Below are 7370 nucleotides of genomic sequence, written 5' to 3'. Positions count from 1 at the left end.
AAGAGACTTAATATGGTGTAATATTTATGCAAAGGAGAAAGCAAAACTAACCAATAGTAAAAGAGCAGTACCAGAGATATTTGAAAAGAAATACAGGCAATGGAATATCTGGATAGGGAAAACTTTACAATACAAAAAAAAAGACTTAAGAGGAAAAGTAGAAAAAGAGATTAGTAATGGAGAAGTCGAATAAATAGAAATTCAGGTTATGGAGCAGCTGCAAAGAGAAGGATTCAGTGTAGAAAATCGAATGCAGAAAGCACCACTATGGGATAGAGCAATGATATCCAAATTAAGGGGAAACCAGTGGAACAGGAAGCAATTAGTAAGGTGCCATGTCAAAACATTTTGGAGCCTTCCACAGGAAATTAGTATAAACGTTCACTTGAAGTTAGACAACAAGGAAAGGAACAGGATGCAGTCAGTGTTGAGGAGTGATAGGCCAGTGAGTTCCTATATGACAGAGCAACAGATGACACAGGATGACATTGAAGAGAATGCGCTACAGGAAGACGCTATAGAACTTTCTATAGAATGCCTGCAAGAAACTGAAAATAAGGGATGTGCCCCCAGTTTGGAAGAAAATGAGCTAAGAGAAGAGTTGTTTGATTTTAATGGACATGGATAGATATATTAAGATCAATGAGAGAAATAGACTGCAGAAGGTCAATAAAACCCAAAAGTGAAGTTTGATAAAAGAAATGAATGCAGTAATTAGGACTGTCCATAGAGATCCATTTGATACAACAGAAGTAAACAGGATATCCTACTGTGTAGTTCATTTAATAACTGATAAAGTTCTACCACAAGATCACAGGGTAGTGAGGGAAAGGCAGGGGAGAAATCGAATACCATCATGGAAATATTGAATAGAGAAAACTATAAAGGAATTAAGACAAGAAGCGTCACTGTTAGAAGATTATAGAAGAGGGAATAAAGCAACAAAAATACTAAGAAAGATAGATGTGATTAAAGCAATGCACAGTATTAGAACAGACCAGGATCTATCAAGCACTATCGCAAATATCAAACTAAAAATTTCAGCACAGGCGGAAAAACGTAGAAGATACACAGATAAATATAAAGGAAAAGTACAAAATAAGCAATTTATTGATGACCCAAAAAAGTTTTATAGAGAACTGGGAAATAAGGTAAAAGGAATTGAAAGACTGCCAAAAAAAGGGGAAGTAGATACTTTATGGAGAAGTATCTGTGAAGATCCTGTGGAACATGAGAAAAAGATGCTAAATGGATAGAAGTAAAAAGAATAAACTTAAAGGTATATGATATGAAATGGGATGAAATAACAGCCAGAGAGATTGAAACAAGTTAAGAAAAGCCTCTAACTGGAAAATCCCAGGCCAAGATGCAGTATCTAACTTTTGGTTAAAAGTATTAACATCTTTGCACGATGATTTTAGCTCCGAGTAATAATTATTTATATGCGCACCACGAACAGACACCACAGTGACCACACTGGTTAACAACAGGCAAAACACTGCTCTTACTTGAGTGAACCTGCAAGCTACTCTAAAAAGTATAGACCAATAACTTGCCTTCCGATACTGTATCTTCTTCTTCTTTCGGCTTTTCCCAGTTAGGGGTCGCCACAGCGGATCACCTGTTTGCTCATGATTGGCAGTGGAGTTTTACAGTGTCGAGTTGCCAGCCCAGCGCCCAACCTTCCACAAAGGACACACACTTGCACCTAGGGCCAATTTAGAGTGTCCAATCCACCTACACTGTATAAACTATACAATGGGAATTGACACCGACAGAGTTTATAGTCATTTAGAAGAAGAAAAGGGCAATAAACGAAAGTCATATGGAACAAAGGATCATTTGTTTTTAAAAGTTATAGTGGAGAACTGTAAAAAGGGGAAGAACCTAAGTATGGCATGGATTGACTACAAAAAAGCATTTGATAGTATCCCACATTCATGGTTAAAAGAGTGCTAAAAAATCTATAAGATACACCCTTCACTGATTGACTACATTACAGTAACCATGAAACAGTAGCAGACCACTTTGCAATTAAGCTATTATCCCAGGGATGATAATTCAAAGGGGATATTCCAGGGTGACACTTGTCACTGTTGCTATTCTGCCTTGCCATTAATCCATTAAGCTGTTTACCTAACAGCTTAGGCGATGACTAAAATTTGACTCCTAGAAAACAACAGTCTAATGACTTCTCGTCTTTTCTTTGTCAGTGGTTTAAAACTGTACAGCTCATCAGATGAGGAACTGAAAGCACAGCTGTAGATTGTCAAAACTTTTTCAGATGATAGAATGTCATTTGGTGTTGATAAATGTGCAAAAGCAACCTTTAAAGCAGGAAAACTGCAGCACCAGGAAAACATCAGTTTGGGACAAGAATGTGATATAAAATAAATTGAGCAAGACTGTGTGTGTAAATACTTGGGAATTGATGAACGATCAGCAATAAAACATGAACAAATGCGAATAAAACTCAGTAAGGAATACTTCAGTAGACTTAAATTAATTCTGAGAAGAACAGCAGCATTGACATCTAGGAAAAAGATCCAAGCTGTAAATCAGTTTGCCCTTCCTGTCCCAGTGTACAGTTTTGGAGTGATTGACTGACCCTTTTAAGTGTTGGATAGATTAGATATTAAAACAAGAAGGATGCTTCATGCTCACCAAATGATTTATAAAATCACTGTATACCAAGATTATATAGTCCTAGTTCCAAAGGAGGGATGGACCCCCTTGAAATTGATTACATGTATAGATCTGCAATCATGGGACTCCACGCATATCTGTTGACCTCACAAGATCCAAATGTAGTTAAAGTTTTGAAACATGAGAATAAATCTAAGATAACTTCTCTTCTTAATTTAGCAGAAGCATATCGACGTCAAGCTGGAATGGAAATCATACCAGAAGTAGATATAAAACAGGCAGCAACTGGATGTGCCAAAAAACAAAAGGAATACAAGGTGAAGGAACAGTGAGAAGGTAAGAAATGTGGTAAAAAACATAAATATAGTTGCAAGTATAGAAAACTTCTGGAAGAGCCTCATGTTGATCAATGATCACAGAAATGGTTAAGGAGGGGCGAATTCAAACCAAGAAATTAAAGGTTAATGTTGGTAGCCCAAGATAGTGGGCAACATACACACTGGTTTACAAAGTCCATTGAACATGTGGGAGAAACAGTCAAATGTAGGTTTCGTAAAACCAAATTGGTATCCATCACACACCTTGTTGCTGGTTGCGACACAGTAATGGCAGACGGACTGTATACTGAAAGGTATAATAATGTGGCGAGACTGTTGCACTGGGGATTGTGCAAACATTATGATATTGAAGTGGCTGAAAAACACTGGAAACATGAGCCACAAAGCATCATAGAAAATGTTGAAATTTATATCACATGGGATCCCCCATTACCAACAGATATAGTGGTCCAAGAAAAAAAGACAAAAAGGAGCATTGATCATTGAAATCGCCACACCCACTGACTATAGTGTCTTGCGTACAGAGACACACAAAGTCATAAAATACCAGGATCTGCAGGCAGAAACTAGAGCAATGTGGAAGAAAGATATCCAGACAGTTCCAATAGTAGTAGGAGTAACGGATCTTATAAAAAAATAATTTACAGTCATATTTAGGTATGTTACCAATCCATGTAACCCCGTACAAATTTCCGGAGGAGTCATTACTAGGCACATTGTGGGTGCTGTGAAGAGAGCACTTTTGGCTGACATCAAAGATTGAAACAATACTAATTTCATGAACTTTAATAATACTTTGACTTGGGAATGAGATCCATTCCCGTCATGGTATTAGAAACCCAAAAGATATGGAGAAATTAGAAATGGCACAAGTGCCTATTTCCAACTGTAATCAGGATGATGTAACATTTCGAATTATTTGCTAATTTGCCATACCCTGTACAATTAAAATACACTCAGTTCCCCCAGATTGGAAAAGTTCCTGTCACTCTGCCACAATGCAGAATACGTTGGTTGAACTTTTGCATACTAGACTTCAAAAAAAGGTAAAAATGCTCTGTGACCTCTGTCCTTCTTTTTTTAAATTTGTGAATTTTGTACCACTGCTCAGATTCCTGTAGTCTGGAAGATCCCACTTATGCCTTACAAATCTGCAAAGCGTGATGTCATCTATATTTCCCCTCTGTTTCTTTTGCTTGCACTAGAATTGACACTACTACTGCATAAAGGGTCAGCAGAGCAGATACAGAAAATACATTTGAAAGTTCACCATACCTAGTCATTTTCAAGCTTATTATCCCTTCCCTTTTATGTTAACAATTCCTTTGAGTATCTCCCATTGTGTAACTTCCTTTGCATGTAACAAAGGAAAGTCATACAGGAGTGGTGTGTTCTGTCGAAATCAGTATCTCTACTTCTATACATAAAACGGTGTACAACAGGGTGTAAAAAACAAAACAATCAATTCACCATACCAGGAGCACCAGTTCATTGAAAACAATTAAAGATAATTAAATAATTCTCCATACCAAACTAGATAAAATAATAAACAGCAGACCTTAAATCCATCCACATGTTGGAAGGTAAGAGCATGCAGTTGAAAAATTGACTGATTGTTCATTTTAAATTGTTGATTTGTATCGTGTTTCTGGGGTATGTTGTGACCAAGAAATGTTTTTTACTTGTCCTGAATTTCCTGTTTTAGGGACGAAAGCGCTTAACTGTGAATATTTCTGTATGGATTAAATTTTATTTTTGGACAGACTCAAATATGCCTCCGGGGTGTGTATTTTGTTTTTGAAGATCTCTACATGTATGTTTCTGTACAGTAAAAATACTTTTTTTGTGTGTTGGCACTAGTGAGTGCACTGTCTCGAAAACTGCCCTTCCATCTTGCTGCCTCCTTACCTTTAAAAGTTTTAATAAATAGGATCACCTCTATAGTGAACTGTTTAGCTACCTCACTGATTCTGCAACCTGTGGGTGTTTTAGGAATCATGGCTGAGATTTCACACCTATGGTTCCCTGCTTTGTTGCATCTTTACACACTATACCATCCTTCATGGCTCTCACTTGCAGGCGTCATATGCTTCCTTTGTGTTGTTCTGCTGTACATTTCTGTATCCTTTCAGACTAGAGCAGCATTTGGCATGCCTTATCTCATGAATCCTAGCTCTTGTCAGTAATATTTTAGAAGGTTTTATTTTGTGACCCCAAACTGAATTGAATATACCTTCCACAATTCATCTCTGTATCGCTGGTTATCTTGCACTTGGTGTAATTGTTCACGACTCTTCATCTTGCAGTGAAAGCTCATCTGTGTATTCTAGTGCAAGAAAGTCAAGTAAGCATACTATATATCTAAATATGTTTATAATTATTCCAAGTTTGTGTGACATTGGAGGCAATATGTTTATAGATCTGTGCTGTGGAGGCAGACCCCCCCCCCCAAGATAGGGGCTGTAAGGTAGCTTACCCTCTGCTAATCGAGTGTAGACCAAATCGAGCAGTTGACAGCAAGTAGGTGAATCTTAAGCAATTGGTGTTTAAATTAATAAAATAAATCTACTGTGTTTTATGTTTTCTCTGCATTTTGTGTTTATCCTGCCTCTGGCTCAGGTTGTAGCTGAAAAGGGCTAGTTAGGCCAGCCCACCCATCAGGTTAGCCAATAAAATATTTGTTCAATGTGGTCAGTTTAAATAATGTTAACATTGTTTCATAGTTCAGTCAAGAAAATAGAGGCATGCTTGACTGAACAGACTTGTGTATTCTGTTTAATTCTTCATGGTAAATTAATGCTTATCAGTTATTGCACACATTTTACATTTTGTGAGTGTCAGAATGATTCCTTGACCAGGATCTTACAGGTCATTTTATTACGTATTTTCTGTGCATTATATGAGGGTTATGCAGTACATTTTTTTTAAGACTTTGGTTTATTGCTGTCATAATTCAATCAGTTCAATATAATTTTTACTACATAGGGAAGATGGTAACTTTGTAACCAGAAAGTGTTTGCCTCTATTAACTAAGATAATGAGGCTTGCTTGAAATTGCTTAACACTTGAGGGCAAAGGATGGGTTATGAAGTTTGGCTTTGTAGCATGCTGTTATCAACCATTATATCATACTGCCTTGTCTTTTTCTGTAGATTAATCAGGGAGCTCTGTATAGCATACCTTTATTCTAAAGTGTGTAATTATTGTTTGTTTTTATTTTTATTTTCACAGTTTGAATGAAAACAATCCTGAAGAGCATCTTGCTGAAGGCAGAAGTAATGTAGGTAACACTAACAAAAGAAGTAGGAAAGATGAAGGTGATCAATATGACTCTGACAGTGACTCGTACTTCTGCAGTGATGAGGATGAAGATGATAAAAGCGAGGATTCTGAATGTGAAGTGAAAGAAAGTAAAGTCCATTACTCACAGAAATCAAATACACCTTCACCATGCAACACGTCAGCACGAAGACCATCAAAATCTCAACAGAGAAATGCCATACCAGCAGAAAAGAACAAAGTGCAAGAACTACCAGATGTTGCTGCTGTAACATTGCAGTCTGACACAGACCTGTGTAAAGTGTAGCCCATTTCAAATAAGTAAAAAAGACCGGCATTATGGTCATATCAGCAAAACATCTTCCAGTTGAGAGAGAATTTTTTTTTTTATTGTGCAAAAGAATGTTACTTAATCTATGAGGAAAAAATAGTCAAGCAATAAGTGAGCAAAGTACCACAGGGGCAGTATTCATGCAAGCACATTATATGGGATAGGGCATAACAAATATAGGTGTGTGTGTGTGTGTGTGTGTGTGTGTGTGTGTGTGTGTGTGTGTGTGTGTGTGTGTGTGTGTGTTGATATAAACATAGTCCTGCCTTTCTAATTTACATTGTCCAATAAAAAAATACTAGGTTTTCCTCAGAGAATGTGATTTTTTTTCCTTTAATGGCTTTCTCTGTTTGCATCTTTTTTAAGAATGTCACTCTTTTTTTTGGAAATCTTAAGAGCATCAGTACTGGCTTATTCTATTCTGGTAGTATTCACTTAAGTTACAGAGCTTCAGCTACAGAAATGCCTAAAGCATTTAATTCACCTTCTTTATCCAGGTTTTGTACAACAGTCACTCGTTTTATTTGTGTTACTTGGTGAAAATAGATTAATACTATGTTTCATATCTGTCTAGGTGCTACACAGTAATGAGAATTAAAAAAATATATATAATATGGTTTTGCAACATAAATGTGATAAATACAGCAGTTGTATTAGTTTAACTCATGCTAATATCCATGCATAAAGAACTCATCCATGCTAATGTTACTTCTATATCATTCTCAGATGATTTAAACCTCTGTATTAATTTAACCTTGTACTACTGTTCTCAACCA

The 7370-nt window shown here is 36.6% G+C and overlaps 1 long non-coding RNA gene across 1 annotated transcript; it reads left to right on the top strand.

Annotated features, from left to right (window-relative positions):
• The first annotated feature begins 2941 nt into the window (after positions 1-2941).
• LOC122795914 lies at positions 2942-6622 on the top strand. The gene is made up of 2 exons (XR_006363882.1): positions 2942-2982; positions 6216-6622. It is a non-coding gene; the product is annotated as an uncharacterized LOC122795914 (long non-coding RNA).
• The last annotated feature ends 748 nt before the right edge of the window (positions 6623-7370 follow it).

The sequence above is a fragment of the Protopterus annectens genome, chromosome 2.part2 (assembly GCF_019279795.1).
Source record: "Protopterus annectens isolate FY-2018-M chromosome 2.part2, PAN1.0, whole genome shotgun sequence".
In the NCBI taxonomy this organism is placed as follows: Eukaryota; Metazoa; Chordata; order Ceratodontiformes; family Protopteridae; genus Protopterus; species Protopterus annectens.
This window is presented reverse-complemented; position numbering and strand designations above follow the sequence as displayed.